Here is a 22612-nt window from a genome sequence, read left to right as displayed (position 1 = left end):
TCACATGGATTAGTGAGAACTGGGGCACAAATGACCAGAGCTGTTACTAGCCTCACAAGTGAATTAGCTACAATAATGAGGTGAGGACAGTGTAGTGGACTGGTTGGTGGCCCTGAAAAGTCTATGTCCATATCCTAGTCCTCAGAATTTGTGAGTGTCAAATTATTTGGAAAAGAGGTTTTTGCAAATGTAATTAATCTAAGGAATCTGAGATGAGGGTATTATCATAGTAGGCTCTAAACCTAATGACAGCTCTGACCATGGAGACAGAGATTGGAGTGATGTGGCTACAAGCATTAAGAAATGCTTCAAGCCACCGGCAAGAAATGGATTTTCCCCAAGATCCCCAGAGGAAGTATGATCCTACTAGCTTTTGAATTTCTAGTTTCCAGAACCATCAGAGAAAACATTTCTGCAGTTTGAAGCCATCTAGTTTGTGGTAATTTGTTGTAGGAAATAGATACAGATTTTGAAATGGGGTCCCATAAATGTAAATAAACACCTAAAAGGCAGAAGTGGCTTTGAAATTTGATAATGGGTACAGGTTGGAAAAATCTCCAGATGTGTGATAAAATAAAATAAATCAATTGCCTTGTATAGACTATTGGAAGAAATCTGGATGTTAAAGATAGTCTTTAGTGAGGGCTAAGAAGAAAATAAGGAACATGTTATTGGAAATTGGAGAAAAGGCAATCCTTGTTATATTGTAACAGAAAACATGGCTGACTTGTGTTCTATACTTGTGTAGAACATAGTTTTTTTCTTTCATTATGATAAGTATATTATTTAATCCCTATCACATATTATCCCCACCTCTCCCCCACTCACCTCCTCTCTCATAACCATGTATGTACTCTCTAGCGAAGAGTCTATTTCTTGGTTTGTCTGTTTTTCTTTGCTCATTTTTTTTGTTTGTTTCTTGAATTGCACATACAACTGAGATTATATGGTGCTTGTCTTTCTCTGACTGACTTATTTTGCTTAATGTTATACTTTCTAGGTCTATCCATGTTGTTGCAAACTTCAGGATTTCATTTTTTATGGCCAAATAATATTCCTGTGTGTGTGTGTGTGTGTGTGTGTGTGTGTGTGTGTGTACCACATCTTTATCCATTTATCTATCAATGGACACTTGAGTTGCTTCTGTAGTTTGGTTATTGTAGCGTATTTTATAACAAACATAAGGATGCATGTATCCCTTTGAATTAGTATTTTTGTATTTTGGGGGTAAATACCCAGTAGCATGATTACTGGATCGTACAGCAGTTCTATTTTTAATTTTTTGAGGAACCTTCATACTGTTTTCCACAGTGGCTGCACCAGTTTGCATTCCAATAGTGCAGGAGGGTTCCTTTTTCTCCACATCCTTGTCAACACATTGTTTCTTGTATTTTTGATTTTAGTCATTCTGACAGGTGTGAGATACTTTTTTTGTGGTTTCAATTTGCATTTCCCAGATGAGTGATGTTGAACATCGTTTTGTATGTCTGTTGGCCACCTGTATGACTTCTTTGGATAAACGTCTGTTCATGTCTTCTGACCACCTTAATTGGATTAGTTGTTTTTTGGGTTTTGAGATGTATCAGTTCTTTATATATTTTGGGTGCTGACCCTTTATTGGATATGTCATTTGAAAATACCCTCTACCATTCAGTAGGTTGCCCTTTAGTTTTGTTGATTGTTTCCTTTGCTGTGCAGAAACTTTTTGTTTTGATGTAGTCCCAATAGTTTATTTTTGCTTTTGTTCCTTGTTTCAAGAGACGTATCTAGAAAATGTTGCTATGACTGATGTCAGGGAAATTATTGCCTATGCTCTCTTCATGGATTTTTGTGGTTTAAGGTCTTACATTTGGGTCTGAGATCCATTTTGAGTTTGTTTCTGTGTATAGTGTAAGATAAGTGGTCCAGTTTGGTGCTTTTGCATGTAGCTGTCCAGTCTTCCCAACACCATTTGCTGAAGAGACTTCTCCCTTTGCATATTCATTCCTCCTTTGTTGAAGATTAACTGGCCATATGAGTGTGGATTTATTTGAATTTTCTATTCTATTCCACTGATTTAAGTGTCTGTTTTTATGCCAGTACCATACTATTTTAATTACTACCACTTTGTAATATAACTTGAAGTCTAGAATTGTGATCCCTCCAGTTTTGTTTTTCTTTTTCAAGATTGCTTTGGCTATTCAGGGTCTTTTGTGGTTCCATACAAATATCAGGATTGTTTATTCTAATTCTGTGAAAAATACTATTGGTATCATGATAGGGATTGCATTAAATCTGTAGAACATAGACTTTTAAGGGATGAACTTGACTACTTGTGGAGGAGTTCTGCAAGCTAAGTGTTGAAGGTATGGCTTGTTTTCTTCTTAATGCTTATAGTAAAGTGCAAGGGTAAAGAGATAAATTAAGGAAGAAACTGTTAAGTAAAAAAGGAGCAAGCTCTTATTTGGGAAACTCTCAGCATATTCTCATTGCAGAAGATGCTAAACTTGGGAGATTCGCTGTTAAGAAAATGTCCTGGAGAGAAGGCCAAGGGTGTGTTTGAACAATCTTTTGCTGAGGAGATTGGGCATGTGACTCACACATTCAATCATCTCAGCAGAATCCAGTAATAGAGATGAGGTTTTCCAGGAGAGATGTATTGGGAATCCTCTTGTCTAATGGTGTGGATCCTGTGACGTACACAGAAGACCTGAAAGGTTTTTGAGACTGTTGTATCAGCAGAAACACTGCTAACTAAAGGGGAATTCTGAAGGGGACAGAGACAGGACAAAGTGAAAGTGGTCTGTTGGGCTCACAAAAGTCTATAGAAAAGAAATAAGCTGATAGAGTGACTTTATAGTGCTCAGCCTGTGCTAGTCTTCAAATAAAACGACACCAAAAAGCAGAATGACTTGAAGAGGTTGATAGATTGAGAGGCACAGGTCTACCGAGCTGAGCAGGTGCAGAAGCCAGCTGAGCTGCCACCGGCCTGTAGGGCAGAGCCTCTGGCCTGGAGCAGAGAACCTTCAGCCATAGAGGGTTATTCTCAGTCTTGAAACCTAATGGAATTTTCCCTTCTGGACTTTAAAATTGCTTGGGACTGGTGACTCCTTTATTCCTTCCATTTTCTCTTTTTTGGAATGGTGATGTCTCTAACTCTTATACCCTATGTGTGTCCCACCATTGGGTTTTGGAACCAGGTAACTTGTGGTTACTCATTTCACAGGTCCACAGATAAGAGTGGAATTTTGTCCCATCATGGCTTATACTGAGTCTCCTCCAGACATGATTTAGATGTGATTTTTGACTATTGAGTTGATGATATACAATAAGAAATTAAATCTGAGCTGATGCCTATAATGAGCTGAGACTTTCAGGGATCTTGAGATGAGGTGAATGTATTTTGCACGTGGAAATGATGTGCATATTTTGAGTGGAGCCAGACAGTAGGCGGCCGTGGGCTGAATAGCGACCTCTGAAAATGTATGTCTATTCCTAATCCCAGAACCTGTGAATAGTACTTCATTTTGCAGATATAATTTAGGTGAAGATTCTGGAATTAGAATACCATCCTGAATTATCCAGTTGGGCCCTAAATTCAGTGACAGATATACTCAAAAGAGACAGAAGAGGAAGATTCCAGGATTCTCTCCTCCAGAATTGTGGGAAAATAAATTTACCTTTTAAAAATCTCTTGTGTTCATGGTAATTTGCTATAGCAGTTTAGGAAATTAATATAGCAAGGAAGTTCATTCTGTGGTTGGAAGGAACCTGTTTTCTCAGTTTTATCACAATCTCTTGACAGTGGTTTTTGGCATAAATAAGATACCCCCATGTCCCCGTGATCCATATAACACAGGACATTCCGCTCTATCCACACCCACAGATAAGAATTGAGTACCTCGATTTTTCAACCCTGCCTGCCTCTGAGCCCTTTGAATTGTTACAGTGTAGCTCCTCCCGTCAAGTGGTAGAGTGGATTCCCATCCCTTGATTCTAGAATTCATCTTCGGGCTAATAAAATGGGACGAAAGTGAGAGCACACAAGTTCCAAACCTATGCCTTAACCTCTTGCATATTTTTACTCTCTCCCAGAACCCTCTCCCCAGCCTGTGAACAAGCATATGCTAGCCTATTAGAAGATTAGAGACCTTGGGAAAAAAGAGCCCAATTGTCCAAACTAAGGCTTTCCTCAGCCAACTTAGAGCCAAGTAGGTGAGCAAGCCCCGCCTACCCAACAGCAGGGTCACCTAACCCAACCTCCAGGTCACTAAAGCTCATGAGTAAGCCCAGCTGACATATAGACTTCTGAGTTTCAATTAAGTATCTAAATGAAGGAGTTGTTAACTAATGCAGTATGCAAGAAGACTTTTCCTAAAGGTTATTGAGAAGACTTTAATTTCCTTGTGATGAAATAAAGTCCACCTGAGAAACTCTAGGGTCAGGTATGGCTCCAATATTTCCATATAAGTTTTCATATAAATATCTGAAACTGGATGCAATAAGGAAGCAAGAGAATTTGCCTTGAAACTGTGTATGTATAGCAAGCATACTTTTTTTTTGCTTTGGTATATTTATCTGGGGGTGGGAATAAGGGATAGTTTTCACAGGAATTGACATTAACTACAAAGTCCAAAAGATGAGCAGTGAGTTGGCCAAGGCAACAAGTTATAGGAGGACAGCAGAAGTTTTAGCTTGAGCAAAGGCCCCAAGTCCTTTGTGGGTACTGAGTATATTTTTAATAAATAGCAAATGTCCATGTACCTCTTAGTACTTTGCTTCATTACCACCTTAGGAACAACCCCCAAGATACCTACTATGGCACTGTCAGCCTCCCCCTCACTTCCTCTCCCCTTCCTTTCACCTACAAAAACACTGCCTGCTGATGAGTTGTAAGTCATTTTGCAGAGGAAATTGGGTGTGCAAATCCTGTGATTAGACAAAAATCCCTTATTAAAAGTTGTAATCCACTGGCGTTCTGTGTTGACACCTTAATTCTGAACTCTTAACAGCCTGAGCACACTTAATGGCCCTGAACAACTCTACCTTCATTATCTCTTTCCCAGCCCCCTCCCTTCCTTGCCTGAGTCTCCAGTAGAAAAATGACATCGTCTTCCAGATGGGGTAACGTGGCCTTCTCTTACTTGCAGTGATAATAATGTTTTCTCAGTTTTATTACAGTCTCTTGAGAGTAGGACTGATTTGCATATTCTCTAACAATTAATGATGTCACCTTCCAAGCACCTTGAAAACGGTTTGTGTTTTTTCTTCCTCCCTGGAGCAGACCTCCAACAGTTACCTCCCACATTTTCTGCTGCAGTCCATTTTATTACTTTAATGACAAATAATTGGACAGATTCTGAGTAATGAGGGTGAGAGCCAAAGGACTGTTGCAAGGGAGACGGCTGCGTGTTACAAGACACTTTTAGTGGTCTCTAAATCAGACAGACAAGTAGAGTAATGATCATCCTGCCGTAATGAGACACAATTAAGAATCACTGCGGCAAATGACAGAGCAGTTCATTGAACAGTAACCTCCTTCTTCATGTTCTCTCTCCCTTCTTTTTTTTCCAAAGGAGATCGAAGCTTAATTATAGCATCGCCATTTGCAATGTATCATTAAGATTGTGTCAGCACTTCCAATATAAATCGCATATTTTCAAGGGTTTATTACTTAAACATAAAAACTAGCTCCATTTTGAAATTTAGGGAGTCAGATCTTAATCTAAAAGAATCAGAAAATACAGATTCTCTGGTAGAAAAAGGTCTTAACAGGTGTTTGATTTGTATCTGATGTCTGAATGCTAGAATGCATTTAAAGCATTTTACGTTTTGCAGATTTCTAAGGAAAGCCCCTTTTGCCCAATGTTTTTCAAACTTGAGCATGCATAACGACCACAGGAAGGACTTGTTAAAACAGACTGCCTTGCTCCACCTAAGTACTTATTCAATAGGTGGAGTAGGGCCACGTTTACATTTCTAAAAATTTCCCAAGTGATTGGGAAAACAGCTTCTGTTGCTGGTCCAGATAACCACACTTTGACAACCATGACAAGGATCAATAACAAAATTCCAAATCACAGAACCACACATCTCAGAAGTTAGTGACATTGATTAGTGTTTGAAAAATTAATCCAACCTCGCGTAGGAAACAAAGCGTCCTCTGCAGAAATCCACCTGTGACTCCTCTCCACTCTAAGTGGCAGGGAGTCTTTTCTAGTCCGTTCTTTCAAAATAAAAGGGAAATTAAAAACCAACTATATACTTGATGAGCCACTGCAATTTAAATGAAATATTCTTGGGGTGCCTGGGTGGCTCAGTTGGTTGAGCATCTGACTCGGCTCAGGTCATGATCTCAGACTCCTCACTCAGTGGAGAGTTGGCTTGTCCCACTGCCCCTCCCCACAGCACATGCCTATTCTTTTTCAAATAAATAAACAAATAAATAAAAATTTTTAAAATACTCTTTTTTATTTTACTTTATCTCTTTCCTAATGAGCTGAGTGCCCTTTGGAATGTGTTCTTGCTCTCTATACACATTCCCTTTCCCCAAGGCTACCTGTCTCTGTCAATATAGTATGTTTGGAATGACCAACATTCTCAATTTCATAGACAGAGAAATGGCAATAGACTATAAATAATTTGCCCAAAGTCATGGAAATTTTGTGGTAATGGCAGATATATGTGTGGGTGCTCATTCTATGGATTTATAATCCATAATTTATAATATAAATGGACACATCCATCCTTATACTTAATTCCATTCCTTCTGTGATTGCTTCATAGCACTGCAGTTTGCTATGGAATAAGATCAATTATACTATGTAGTTTGTATATAATATAAATTTGAGATGGTGGAAGAATTCAGTAGTGACTAAACATTTCTGTGGAAGCACACTCATGAGTGAAGGAAAGTAACTTATTTTTTCTGAATTTGCTAAACCAACCAATTTTTCTAGCATTGTTAAAATGCAGCTGAAAGGCAAGTTAGTGAATTGAAGGGTTTGAATATACTCAAAAAAGTTTTCTTGATTAATAGCACTTAGGAGATTCTGATATCTAAAGTTTAACATCAGCGGAATTCTGTGGTTGTGTCATAGGTAGGAGCATAGAAACCCCTGCCAGTTACCTCAGTGATTATACAAGTCAGGATAGGCTGAGTTATTCAGTGGTAACAAAAACCAATAAAAAAAAACAAACTCAAAAGTGTCGTAGAGGTTTATTTCCTGCTCATGCAAAATCTACTGTGGGTCCAGATGGCTCTCCAGGGTAATATTCCTTATTTACCCACATCATTTACCCAAGTGGCCTGAATCTTTTGGTTACACTGTCTCAACTAAGGCTCCTTAGTCACCTTGGTAGGTGAAGGAAACGCCACCGGGGTCGGGGTGGGGGGGGCGCTTTGCACTGGTAATTAGAGCTTTGGCCCTGTGGACTCAGATATCACTTCTGCTAGCAGACTGTTGGCCTAGAACAGTCTACATCGCTCTGCCCAATTTGAAAGTGGCAGGGAAAGGTAATCAATCAGGAGGAGAGAGGACAAGATAAATGAGAGGACTAGAAGTCCTACCACCTGCTACAGTGATTCAGACAAAATTTCCTTTATTCAATATTTTACACAAAATTGTTTTTCCTACCTAGCATCTACCTTTTCTTTATGATTGGATAGTAGGTGGTTTTTGTTATATTTGGTTAATTGTCTCTGCTCTGCATTTTTATCATTGAAACATAAACTAAGGCCTAGTTGTATTGAACATATGTCATTTCCAAAGTACTTTTTTACATATTATCTCAGTTAATATAACCCTGCAATAATGTATGTAGAAGGGTATCATGATTATTGTCAGGAAATAGACTCAGCAATGCTTAGAAACTTCCAGGTTTTCCTAGTCAAGTAAGTGCTGAAGATAAGACTAAAACCCAAATCTGACTAACACCTCATATTCATTTTACTATACCATACTACTATCTTTGTTGGAGCTCTTTATGCTTATTCCTCTCAAATAAGTAAATTAAAATTACTATTGTACCCTTAAACATGGAAGATTCTGTATCTGGTTTGCCTTAGAGTATCAGACTTCATTTAGTATTTATGAGGTCTGGAGTTGTTTTTTCACAAGGTTGCTGCAGAAATCATTAGTCTATAATTTCCTTAAAAGTCTAAAATTAACTCTGCTTTTATTCCATTTTATTTGATTCTCACAGGTGCTTTTAAAATTTGGGATTACTGGCCATTAATTTTATTAAATATCTGTAATTACAGGGTCTTGGCTAACATAGCTTTGATATGTGCCATTTGTATTTCTTTACCAGTAAATTGAGATCTGTCAGCTTTTATGGTGTCATTTTATAGTTCCTCTTACCCCAGAACTTTCATGCTTTTTACAGAGACTAAACTCCTTGGAATTAGGTGTTTGCCTTTTTACCAAGGGAGAAAATGAGGCCCATTAGGAGCTGTAATGCAGATTCTCAACTCCCGACCAGTTGTTCTTCTCATGGCTCTGGTTGGTATACATAGCAACATTTTGGATTGATTTTCCCATATCAAAGTGAACTATGAATGTAATTGTAAGGTATATAAACATTCATCCACAAAATCCAGTCTATAACAAATATAACTATATTTCCCCTTAGGTAACTCTGGCTAAATATCTCTTATAAGCCCCCGTTCCCCTGGGTGCTAGAAACTTAATTTCATGGCGTTTAGGATGCCTACCAGTAAATTGTTTCAGTGCCCCCACCACAGTCCCTTGGCACTCACCATTCCCATATGCCAATTTCTACAGCTCTCTACCTGAGGGCTCTCTCACCCACATAGAGGGCAAAATGGAATAACCCTCAGCCAACTCTAGATGAGAGCTAAAAAATAAAAGCTTCCTAGTCCCTTAGGTAGAAAACTAAGGTGTATTTCACAGTTTCTCCACAGGTTCCTATTGGGATTGATTCAGAGTTGCACACAGCTGTAACATGTTCCTTAATGCATGTGTATTGGTTTCCTTCTCTTTCCTGTTTCATTTCCCCACTCCTCTATGACAGCTTCCTATAATTACCACCCACATAAGCCCCATGCTTTTGGACACATCTCAAGTTCTGTTTTGGAGGGATCAGTCCAAGATACTCCCTTTCCAGTTTCCTCTACATCTAAATACCACTGGCTCATAGAACATTGAGACACAAGTGGAGGGGTGACTATTATATGGGTTTGAGTTCCAAATAGGTAGATACATGGATCTGGGAACCAAAAGGTGGAAGTAAAAAAGGTCCTGCTTTTATTACTCCCAGAGATTTTAAGGGGCTTTGTGCTTCCCTACCCCACGACTTGAGATTGTCAGTCTCATGGTTCCAGTTCCCAGATGGGGAGACACTTCTACCAGAAAACACAGCCAGAGTCTCATTCAATTTAAAGTTAAGGTTGTCACCTCATCACTCTGAGTTCCTGTGCTAGTAGTCCAGTAGACACAAAAATGAGTTACCCCATTGACATGGGTAATTGTCTCTGAATATCATAGGTAGTAAGAATGGTGCCATATTTTGGGCAATGAAGAATACATATGGTATTAAAGTAATCCATTAGGGTCCTGGTGTTCATATGTTCAGTAAATTGGCAACCATAGCATTATAAGTGCCTTTGATCCCTTAGTGGTGAAGATCTGGGTCATCCTATCAGACAAACCACCTAGAGTATCAGAATGATGAACTAAGAGTGAGAGAAATCTAGATGGCAAGGGATGGAAATAGTATCAGCATGATCTCGGATTTTAAATGCAACATCAGGTATGGTAGTTTGACCCACAAATTCCCTTTTGTAAATCTTCATAGGAACTATGGTGATAGAATCCTGGAGTAGCTGCACCTAAATGCCGGATAGAGTAAATGGAACGTGAGAAACAAGTACATTTGCTCAGTACAAGGGGTGGACTGTATTAGACGTTTTGGTGCCCCACCCCACCTTCTTTAGCAGGATGCTGTAAATGCTCACAGATGACTTTCTACTTTGTAGAAATTGCTTTTATCTGGTGGGTTCTTAAATATCATCCTGCATCCCAAGGAAGAGCCATAGCCAAAGGCTGAGTGACAGGAGAGTACATCAGCTCCTGCCTCAAGGAAATATAGCACTCTGGTACAATTTACATTCCAGAGCTCTTGGGGATGTGAAACCATATCCTTGCTCAGTTATAACCTCTTCTCTGTCCTGATTCACTTCCTCCTTTACAAGACTTTTTCTCAAGAGCACTCCCTCAACTCATGCATCTTCAAATCCCTGTCACAGAGTATGCTTCAAGGGAATTTGACCTATGACACTCAGTTACACAGGTATGTTATTTTCTGAGATTTACATAGTTTTACAGTAAAAAAAGGTCATTTTCTCATTTCCTCAAAATGTAGGACAAGTCAAAATTATGGTTTAAAGGTTTTTTTTCATATCATATTTTATAGTCAGTCATAGTCAAGGTCATATTTGAGAATTCTCTTTTCTTCACTAATTGTAACTCTGCTATATGGAAATTTTAGCCCAAGTAACTTGCCAAAATAATTTTATGTTTGAAAGGGGGGCCTGAGCCTATCTTAGTTGACTGAAGGTAAGAATTGGAAATAGTTAAAGACTACGGAATGCACTCTGCAGGTGTTAGCAAATAAAGGGTGAATAATTGGAGCACTTAAAAATCTTTTGAGTATAAAAAAATGCCTTTCTGTCTACCTATTTGTTGATCTGTCTAATCTATCTAGTTTTGCATGTATTTATACTCACACAGGCTCTTTTTTACTAGGCTAACATAACTATTGCTAGTGAGAAAGCAACACAGTAATACACTGTAAAAAATACTAGGTTAGAAAACTTTAAGATAGTGCCTCAGTATCATAGTTTAGAGTTGGTGGTGAGGGCAGTGCTGATTGAGTGGGCTGCTCCTTCTAAATTCTTATGCATCCACAATAACTTGGCTTTATTCTGTTGCACTTACTGGGCCAAATAATGCCTGGTTATGACAACCTCTCTAGTCACATTCCTTGGCACTGTTCCTTTGTATGCTATGCTCCATCCATTTCTGGAAAAATGTCAATGCAGTTCTCAGAAAGTGCCCTACTATATTCATCTTTAAACTTCACACAGGTTCACAGGCTCCCTTTGCCTGGAGCTAGCTCACATTTTTGTATGGCCAAACTCCACTCACTCATGAGATATCCCACCCACTAGGAAATTGCTGATTACCTATACATGCCATTGCATTATGTTTGCCCAGAGCCTTGTCTTTTATCTGAATTGCTCTAAGTTGTTTGTTTGATGTTAAAGAATGTATATTCAGTTCTGTACTCATATTGCCTAACAAACAACTTAACATAAAGTAATTTTTCAGAAATGGTGCTTATTATTATTTAAAAGTGGACACAGAGCACATACCTGAATTTTAATTAAGTTCTGCCAGTTTCAAAAGCTCAGACATAAAGCACTTTTTTACAGACATAAAACCATACCCATCACATCAATTTTTTTTTGTCTTTTATTCCCCACATTCTCTGATATTTATCAGTAGTCCACAGTACGATGCAGATCAATGTAATTTACCATATGGGGAAATTGCAAATTACCTTGCAAACCGTACAGGATTTCATAGAATTGATGAAAGTGATGTTAGAAGACTACTAGATTCTGTGTGAAGCTGTTGAAAAGTATGGCATACAAATGAAGACAGAAGAAGATAAGATGCAAAGACAGTTTGAGTGATAATTCAAATAAGAATAATTAGTATAATAATAAATATTAGGAAAATCTCTTGGAAAAATGGTTGAATCCTTTGAGTACTTTTGGAAAAATTACTCACTTTATAGTAATATTTTAAAAGTAAGACGTGACCTAATAAAGAAATAGTAGGTTAGAAAACCTTAAGATAGTGCCTCAGTATCATAGTTTAGAGGTGGTGGTGAGGGCAGTGCTGATTGAGCACTGATTGATAGTTTCTATCAATATTTTACCTCTGATTTTTTTTTTTTTTGCCTGTTAAGAAAAACTAATTCTACGAATTAGCATAGAGATGCATTTCTTACCTAAATTCCATTAATGGCACAAGATAAACACACTTCTTTTCTATACTGTTAAGTTTCATTTTCATAGTACTGGCCCAATCTTTTTTTTTTTTTTTTTTTTTTTTCATTTTTCACCGTGAGATTTTGGTGCCCACTTAAAGTGGATTCACTTTAAGGTGGTCTTCTTTTTGAGTAATGATTATCTTCATATACTGAGAACTTCCTGTACTTTCAGGGACAAAACTAGAACTAAAATATGGCAATTGTAGGCAGATGACCAGGAAACTCTTGAGAATGAAAGGGAGCACACTTTATACCCATCACCCTGACACGACTATTAACTGGAACTGCTCTGGGCAAACCAAAACATTTAGGCACCCTTATTTTAGGAAGGTGTGTGTGTTGACGTATTTATGAAATATTTTCTGACAGTGTGAGCAATCTCCTACTATCATGACTTCCCTGACATTGGAAGTATTCAATCAGACTATCTGTCAGCAATGATATGATGACATCTGAGAACCCCTTTCCAATCTCCAAGAGCACTGCTTCTTGATATACACCTAAAGCCATTTCAGCATTCCAGGGTCTTGCTTGGCTATAAAAATCCCTTTTCGTTACAACAGCGACAACAACAACAACAATGGCAACGCTGATAGATACAGTTCTTGGTGTTTGATAACCTTGTTTCTGGTCTTTTTCAGGTTTCAGCACATTCCGTAACTGAAGACTCATTCTGCCATTGGTCAAGGCTTGGATAGCCTCAGCTGTCTATCCCAGGCACTCCCTAGCCTTATGGAACTAGAATCACAAAGGTGAGAATAAATGAGGACCTTAAGATCGGAGATTGAAGGTAAAGTTTTTTTTTTTTTTTTACATTTTATTTATTTATTTGACAGAGAGAGAGAGAGAGAGATCACAAGTAGGCAGTGAGTCAGGCACAGAGAGAGAGGGGGAAGCAGGCTCCTTGCTGAGCAGAGAGCCCCATGCAGGGCTCAATCCCAGGACCCTGAGATCATGACCTGAGCCAAAGGCAGAGGCTCAACCCACTGAGTCACCCAGGCACCATGAAGTTAAAGTTTTAAGTATCATGTTATTTATAGATGAGACAGTAGGAGAATTTGTCAATTGGTTAGTGCTTTAAAAATCGGAGGGATATTTCCTACTCTTGCTATAGAGAGGAAAACTGGATGAAAACTCTATCATTCTCTTCAGGCATTGAGGTAGATCAATATTTCCTAAGAGAAATTTTGTAACATATTCTACTAGACTTTGATTCAAAATAGCAACCTGAAAACATGAGTGTGTAAGCTAGGAGATAGCCATTTAATATCTGGATATCTATAAAGCTGTAATGCAGTAGAATTTTTTTTCTTGAGCCCAGCCACTAAGATAGCTGCCCTAAGTTCTGTCAATCATATTGTCACCTTATTTTGAGATGATCTTATCTGCAGATAAAACAGAAAAGGGAAGAAGTAGAAGAAAAAGTGGACAACTGCAAATGTAGAACTTGACATAATTTTATGCTTTCATTACCTCTTCTCACCTCTCCTTTCCATCTCACTTGCTGTGGCTCACACCTCTCATTTTCCTTCTGATCAGCAGATTTCCTTGTGCATACGGCAGGGCCAGCATCTCTGCTCTGTTCTTTCTGAGTTTTAAAATAGCCTTCTGTCCTTCAGAAAGTTGTTAATAATACTTCATGGACTGATGGCTTGTTCTCTGGCTATAAATGTAAAGTGAAGTAGACAAGCCCCACCCACTTACATGGAGTGTGTATTCAGGCTGCATCATACTCCATACTTAATATGGATAGAAAAGTAAGAATATCTACGCATTTAAGAAATCTTGAAGTATGGAAGAGGAAAGGCAAAAATAGACAAATGAGGAAAATTTGTAAGTAACAGAATAAAACTTTAAACATTGTGATTGAAGACTTCCATTCAGGACAAGACGTCCAGACAGGAAGAGCTGTCTTCCATTCCAGGTATGGAAGACAGGTTCAACATTCAAAAACTAATCAATGTAATCCACCATATCAACACCTATATGAGAAAAAAAAATCTCCTTTTGGTGGCAGAAAAAAAACATTTGACAAAATTCAACACACATTAATGATATAAAAATTTCATCAAGTTATGAATTGAGCAGAATTTGCTCAGCTTGATAAGGAGCATGTACCAAAAAATACACAATATCATGGTGAGGGATGGAATGCTTTCCTTCTAAGATCAAGAGCAAGGCAAGGATGTCCTTTCTCACCACTCTTACTCAACAGTACTGAAAATTCTAGCTACTGCAATGAAGAAAATGAATTAAAAAGCATACAGATTTGGAAGGAAGAGATAAAATTGTCTCATAGATTCTATATACAACATTCCAGAAAATCTGTGAGAGAACATCTAGAACTAATAAATTCAGCAAGGTCACAGTATATAAGATCAACATGCAAAAAAAATCAATCCTGGGCGCCTGGGTGGCTCAGTGGGTTAAGCTGCTGCCTTTGGCTCAGGTCATGATCTCAGGGTCCTGGGATCGAGTCCTGCATAGGGCTCTCTACTCAGCAGGGAGCCTGCTTCCTTCTCTCTCTCTCTGCCTGCCTCTCTGCCTACTTGTGATCTCTGTCAAATAAATAAATAAAATCTTAAAAAAAAATCAATCCCATTTCTGTATACTACAGTGAACATGTGGAAACCAAAATGCAAAGCACAATACAATTTACAATCACTCCAAAGAAATGGAAATATTTAGGTATACAGTTAAAAAATATATATAAGATCTGTATGCTGAAAATTACGAAATGCTGATGAAAGAAACCAAGGAAGACCTAAAAATGGAGAGACATGCAGTGTTCATGAATTGGAAGGCTCAACATACTAAAGATGTCAATTTTCCTTGAACTGATCTGTCAGCTTAATGCAAGTCCTATCGAAATCCCAGGAGGTGTTTCTATACACATAGGCAAGCTTGTTCTAAAATTTATATGGATAGGCACAAGCCCTAGAATAGCTAACAACCTTGACAAAGAAGGATAAAGTGGGAGGAGTCACTGTATCACATATTAATGCTTACTATATAGCTACTGTAATCAAGACAGTATGGTATTGACAGAGGGATAGACACAAAGATCTGTGGAACAGAAAAGATCACCCAGAAATAGATCCACACAAATGTGCCCAATTGATTTAGGCAAAGATCCAAAAGTAATTCACTAAAGGAAGGACAGCCTTTTCAGCAAATGGTTCTGGAGTAATTGATATCCATAGGTTAAAAAAAATGAACCTTGACTGAACCCTCAGACCTTGTATAAAAATTAACTCAAAATAGGGGTGCCTGGGTGGCTCAGTCCATTAAGCATGTGCCTACTGCTCAGGTAATGATCCCAGGGTCCTGGGATTGGGCACCATGTCAGGGTCTCTGCTCAATGGGGAGCCTGTTTCACCTTCTCCCTCCACCTGCTGCTCACCCTGCTTGTGCATTCTGTCTCTGTCAAATAAATAAAATATTTTAAAAATTAAAATAGATCATAGATATGAATGTAAAATGTAAATTTATAAAAATTAGAGATAGGCATTTCATAGACTTGACACAAAAAGTATGAAAAAAAATGGGAGGGAGGAGGAGTAGGACACCTAAATTTCGTCAGGTCACAGGAATCCAGCTAGATAGTTATGAAACCATTTTGATCACCTACAAACTTAACAGGAGATCGAAGAGAAGAAGAGCAGAAACTCTAGGAACAGAAAGCGACCACTTTCTGGAAGGTAGGATGTGCAGAGAAGTGAATGTGAGGTGATATACAGGAAGATAGACTGTGGGGGCGCGGCTGGCTCCTGGCAAGCGGTAGGCAGAGCACATAATCAGAACTTTTATAAGTTTGCTCCCCTGAGGGATGTCACTCCAGAGGCTAAGCAGCGTGGTGGAGCCCTGGAGGGGACAGTGTGGTCTCAGGACCTGTGGGGTCACAAAAAGACCAGGAGTGCCCGAGTGTGGCAGAGCCCCCAGGTATCAGAGGGAGGAAGCCAGCTGCAGAGACAGATCTGAGGGATGGGCTTTCAGCTCGGGGTCACCTTAATCTGTGATCCAAGGCATATTTGGGCCACTGCTCTTTGAGCAGGGACCCCACAGGTGGCACATCCAGGGAGACTCACCTTCCTCCCCCAGGGGGAGCAGTGCAGGAGTGCACTGTAGAAATCTGCTGGGTTTGGTGACTCCAAATGGGGCTGTGCACCAGAGATAGAAACGATCGGTCACAGGCTGGATGAGCTTGGAGTGTGGCCAGAGACCAGGGAGACAGGAGGGATTGACTCCTTTTCTCTGAGGGTGCACTGAGTGAGGTCCCAAGCTCTTGGCCCCTATGGGGCCAGAGATCGGGAGGCCACCATATTATTCTCCTCCTCCAAAGCAGTACAGAAAGTGATCAGGGAACAAAAGCTACGGAGAGTGAACCTGAGCAGATTACTTAGCTTGGCCCCTAGCAAGGGCGGTGTAATTCTGCCTCAGGTAAAGACATTTGAGAATCACTGCAACATACCCCTCCCCCAGAAGGTCAACAGCAACATTCAGCCAAGAGCAAGTTCACTGATCAATGAGAACTGCAAAACTTCAGAGCTACAGGAATACAGCACATAGAATTCATGGCTTTTCCCCCCATGATTCTTTAGTCTTTCAAAGTTAAATTTTTTTAATTTCATTTTTTCTTATTCTAATTTAATATTTTTTCCACTTTCCTATTTTAATGTTTTAACTATTTTATCTTATCAATACCTTTTTGAAAATCTTTTTAAATTTTTATTGTTATAGTCATATTCTATCCCTTAATTGTATTTAACCTTATTTTTGTATACATATAAATTTTTCTTTAAAATTTTGAAATACAGTTTCTTCTGAGATCAAAATATACCCTAAATCTAGTGCATGGCTTTGTTCTAGTCTCCAGCATGATGACATTCTTTCCCTGTTTTTTTTTTTTCCTTTTTTCAACCAACTTATCATCAATTCCTTTTTCAGAATCTTTTAAAATTTTCATCTTTACAGTCATATTCCATCACTTTGTCATGTTTACCCTTATTTTTTTTGTGTGACATACATGTTTTTCTTTCTTTAATGTTTGGGATGTAGTTTCTTCTAACGGACTAAAATACACCCCAAATCAGGTGTGTGGCCCTGTTCTATTCACCAGTCTTATTTATTTATTTATTTATTTATTTATTTATTTTCCCTTCATTTCTTTGCCACCTGGGTTTGGGTCTCTACTGATTTGGTTAGTATATATTTTACTGGGGTCATTGCCACCCTTTAGTATTTTCTCTCATTCATCTATTCTTACCTGGATAAAATGACAAGGTGGAAAAACTTACCTAATAAAAAAAGAACAAAAGGCATTACTGACAGCTAGGGATCTAGTCAATGTGGATATTAGTATGATGTCAGAACTAAAGTTCAGAATGACGATTATCAAGGTGATAGCTGGGCTCGAAAAAAGCATGGATGATACTAGAGAATCCCTTTCTGGAGAAATAAAGGAACTAAACTCTAACCAAATTGAATAAAAAAAATAAAAGCTATTGATGAAGTGTAATAAAAAATGGAGGCTCTTACTGCTAGGGTAAATGAGGCATAAGAGAGAATTAGTGATATAGAACAAATGATGGAGAATAAAGCAGCAGAGAAAAAGAGATCAACAACTACTGGGCTTCAAGGGGAGATTTTGAGAGATAAGTGATACCATAACACAAAACAATATTAGAATAATTGGGAGCCCAGAAGAAGAAGAAAGAGAAAGAGGGGCAGAAGGTATGTTGGAGCAAATTATAACAGAGAATTTCCCTAATTTGGCAAAGGGTATGAGCATCAAAATCCAGGAGACAAAGAGAACTCCCCTCAAAATCAAAAGACTGGCAGCAGACCCATCCACAGAGAACTGGCAGGCCAGAAAGGACTGGCATGATATATTCAGAGCACTAAACGAGAAAAATATGCAGCCAAGAATACTATATCCAGCTAGGCTATCATTGAAAATAGATAAAAAGCTTCCAGGACAAACCAAAACAAAGAATTTGCAAACACCAAACCAGCCGTACAGGAAATATTGAAAGTGGTCCTCTAAGCAAAGAGAAAGCCTAAAAGTAACAGGTCAGAAAGGAACAGAGAAAATATACAGTAGCAGTCACTTTACAGATAATATAATAGCACTAAACTGTTATCTTGCAATAGTTACCCTGAACGTAAGTGGGTTAAATGCCCCAAACAAAAGACACAGGGTATCAGAATGGATAAACAAAACAAAACCAAAACAAGATCCATCAATATGCTGTCTGCAAGAAACTCATTTTAGACCAAAAGACACCCCCAGATTTAAAATGAGGGGGTGAAAAACAATTTACCATGCCAATGGATATCAAAAGAAAGCTGAAGTGGCAATTATTCTATCAGATAAATTATTTTAAGCCAAAGACTATAATAAGAGAGGAGGAAGAACACTATATCATATTTAAAGGGTCTGTCCAATAAGAAGAGCTAACAATTTTAAATAGCTATGCCCCTAACATGGGAGCAGCCAATTATATAAAACAATTAATACAAAATCAAAGAAACACACCGACAATTATATGTTAATAGTAAGGGACTTTAACACCCCCCCCTCACTGAAATGGACAGATCATCTAAGCAAAAATCAATAAGGAAATAAGGGCTTTAAATGACACACTGAACCAGATGGACATCACAGATATATTCAGAACATTCCATCCCAAAGCAACAGAATACACATTCTTCTCTAGTGCACATGGAACATTCTCCAGAATAGATCACATCCTCGGTCCTAAATCAGGTCTCAACCAGTACCAAAAGATTGGGATCATTCCCTGCATATTTTCAGATCACAATGCTTTGAAACTAGAACTCAACCACAAGAGGAATGTTGGAAAGAACTCAAATACATGGAGGCTAAAAAGCATCCTCCTAAAGAATGAATGAGTCAACCAGGAAATTAGAGAAGAATTGAAAAAAAATCATGGAAAGAAATGAAAATGAAAATACAACTGTTGAACATCGTTGGGACACAGCAAAGGTGGTCCTGAAAAGAAAGTATATAGCCATACAGGCCTTTCTTAAGAAACAAGAAAGGTCTCAAGTATACAACCTAATCCTACTCTTAAAGGAGTTGGAGAAAGAACAGCAAAGAAAGCCTAAATCCAGCAGGAGAAGAGAAATAATAAAGATCAGAGCAGAAAACAATGAAATAGAAACTGAAAGAACAGTAGAACAAATCAAAGAAACCAGGAGCTGGTTCTAGGAAAAAACTAGTAAGACTGAAAAACCCCTAGCCAGACTTACCAAAAAGAAAAGAAAAAGGACCCAAATTAATAAAATCATGAATGGAAGAGGAGAAATCACAACCAACACCAAAGAAATACAAAGAATTATAAGAACATATTATGAGAAAATATACACCAGCAAATTTGACAATCTGGAAGAAATGGATGCATTCCTAGAGAGATATAAACTACCAAAACAGAATCTGGAAGAAACAGAAAACCTGAACAGACCCATAACCAGTAAGGAGATTGAAGCAGTCATCAAAAATCTCCGAACAAGCAAGAGCCCAGGACCAGAAGGCTTCCGAGCCCAGGACCAGAAGGCTTCCTAGGGGAATTCTACCAAACATTTAAAGAAGAATTAATACCTATTCTCCTGAAACTGTTCCAAAAAATAGAAATGGAAGGAAAACTTCCAAACTCATTTTATGAGGCTGGCATTACCTTGATCCCAAAACCAGACAAAGACCCCATCTAAAAGAATTACAGAACAATATCCTGGATGAACACAGATGCAAAAATTCTCACCAAAATACTAGCAAATATGATCTAACAGTACATTAAAAGGATTATTTACCATGACCAAGTGGGATTTATTCCTTGGCTGCAAGGTCAGTTCAACATCTGCAAATCAATCACTGTGATACAATACATTAATAAAAGAAAGAACAAGAACCATATGACACTCTCAATAGATGCTCAAAAAGCATTTGACAAAGTACAGCATCCTTTCTTGATCAAAACTCTTCAAAGTGTAGGGATAGAGGGTACTTACCTCAGTATCACCAAAGCCATCTATGAAAAACCAACAGCAAATATCATTCTCAACAGGAGAAAACTGAGAGCTTTCCCCTAAGGTCGGGAACAGCAGGGCTGTCCACTATCACCACTGGTATTCTACATAGTATTAGAAGTCCTAGCTTCAGCAGTCAGACAACAAAAAGAAATAAAAGGCATCTGAATCAGCAAAAAAGGAGTCAAACTCTCACTCTTTGCAGGTGATATAATGCTTTATGTATTGCTTTATGCTTTATGAAAACCCAAAAGACTCCACTCCAAAACTGCTAGAACTCATATAGGAATTCAATAAAGTGTCAGGATATAAAATCAATGCACAGAAATCAGTTGCATTTCTATATACCAACAGCAGGACAAAAGAAAGATAAATTAAGGAGTTGATCCCATTTACAATTGCTCCCCAAACCATAAGATACCTAAGAATAAACCTAACCAAAGAGGAAAAGAACCTGTACTCAGAAAACTATAAAGTACTCATGAAAGAAATTGAGGAAATAACAAAAAAAAAAAAAAAAAAAAAAAAAAGGAGAAATGTTCCATGTTCATGGATTGGAAGAACAAATATTGTGAAAATGTCTATGCTACGTAAGCATTCTATACATTTAATGCAATCCCTATCAAAATACCATAACTTTTTTCAAAGAAATGGAACATACAATCCTAAAATTTATATGGAACCAGAAAAGACCCCGAATAGCTAGAGAAATGTTGAAAAAGAAAACCAGAGTTGGCGGCATCACAATTCCAGACATCAAGCTCTATTACAAAGCTGTCATCATCAAGACAGTATGGTACTGACATAAAAACAGACACATAGATTAATGGAACAGAATAGAGAGTCCAGAAATGAACCCTCAACTCTATAGTCAACTAATCTTCAACAAAGCTGGAAAGAATGTTTAATGGAAAAAAGACAGTCTCTTCAACAAATGATGTTGGGAAAATTGGACAGCCACATACAAGAGAATGAAACTGGACCATTTCCTTAACGCCACACACAAAAATAGACTAAAATGGATGAAATACCTCAGTGTGAGACAGGAATCCACCCAAATCCTTGAGGAGAACACAGGCAGCAACCTCTTTGACCTCAGCCACAGCAACTTCTTCCTAGAAATATCTCCAAAGGCAAGGGAAGGAAGGGCAAAATGAACTATTGCGACTTCCTCAAGATCAAATGCTTTTTGCATAGCAAAGGAAACAGTCTACAAAACCAGTGACAGCCGACAGAATGGGAGAAGATATTTGCAAATGACATATCAGATAAAGGGCTAGTATCCAAAATCTATGCAGAACTTATCAAACTCAACACCCAAAGAACAAATAATCTAATCAAGAAATGGGCAGAAGACATGAATAGTCATTTCTGCGGAGAAGACATCCAGATGACCAACAGACACATGAAAAAGTGCTCCACATCACTGGGCATCAGGGAAATACAAATCAAAACCACAATGAGATACCACCTCACACCAATCAGAATGGCTAAAATTAACAAGTCAGGAAATGCCAGATTTTGACAAGGATGTGGAGAAAGAGGAACCCTCTTACACTGTTGGTGGGAATGCAAGCTGGTGCAGCCACTCTGGAAAACAGCAGGGAGGTTCCTCAAAAAGTTGAAAATAGAGCTATCCTCTGACCTAGCAATCGCACTACTGGGTATTTACTGTAAAGATACAAATGTAGTGATCCGAAGGGGCACATGCATCTGAATATTTATAGCAGGAATTTTCTCAACAGCCAAACTGTGGGAAGAACCCAGATGTCCATCAACAGATGAATGGATAAAGAAGATGTGAGACACACACACACACACACACACACACAAGAATACTATGCAGCCATCAAAAAACCCTGAAATCTTTTCATTTGCAAGGATGTGGATGGAACTATAGGGCAGTATGCTAAGCGAAATAAGTCAATCAGAGAGAGACAATTATCATATGATCTCTCCGATATGAGGAATTTGAGAGGCCGGGCAGGGGGTTGTGGGAGGTATGGAGTGAAAAAATGAGACAAGGTGGGATCAGGGAGGGAGAGAAATCATAAGAGACTCTTAATCTCATGAAACAAACTGAGGTTGCTGGGGGGTGAGCAGGGAGGGATAGAATGGCTGGGTTATGGACATTGGGGAGGGTATATGATATGGTGAATGCTATGAAATGTGTAAGCCTGATGCTTCACAGACCTGTACCTATCCCTGAAGCAAATAATCCATTATATGTTAATAAATATAAATAAATCAGTAAATAAGAAAAACAATGGGAGGGAAAAGGAAAAGTTGATAAATTGAACCTCATCAAAATTTAAAACTTTTGTCCTGTAAATACCCATATAAAGAGGCTGACAAAGCCAGCTACAGACTGGGAGAAAATTTTCACAAACCACATATCCAATAAAGAACTAATATCTACAACATATAAAATACTCTCAAAACTCAGCAGGAAAAATACCAAAGAACCCAATTAGAAAATGGGTAAAAGATTTGTCATGAC

Source organism: Lontra canadensis, unplaced genomic scaffold, assembly GCF_010015895.1.
Source record: "Lontra canadensis isolate GAN:19392208 unplaced genomic scaffold, GSC_riverotter_1.0 scaffold274, whole genome shotgun sequence".
Classification (NCBI taxonomy): domain Eukaryota; kingdom Metazoa; phylum Chordata; class Mammalia; order Carnivora; family Mustelidae; genus Lontra; species Lontra canadensis.
Note: the sequence above shows the minus strand (reverse complement) of the source record.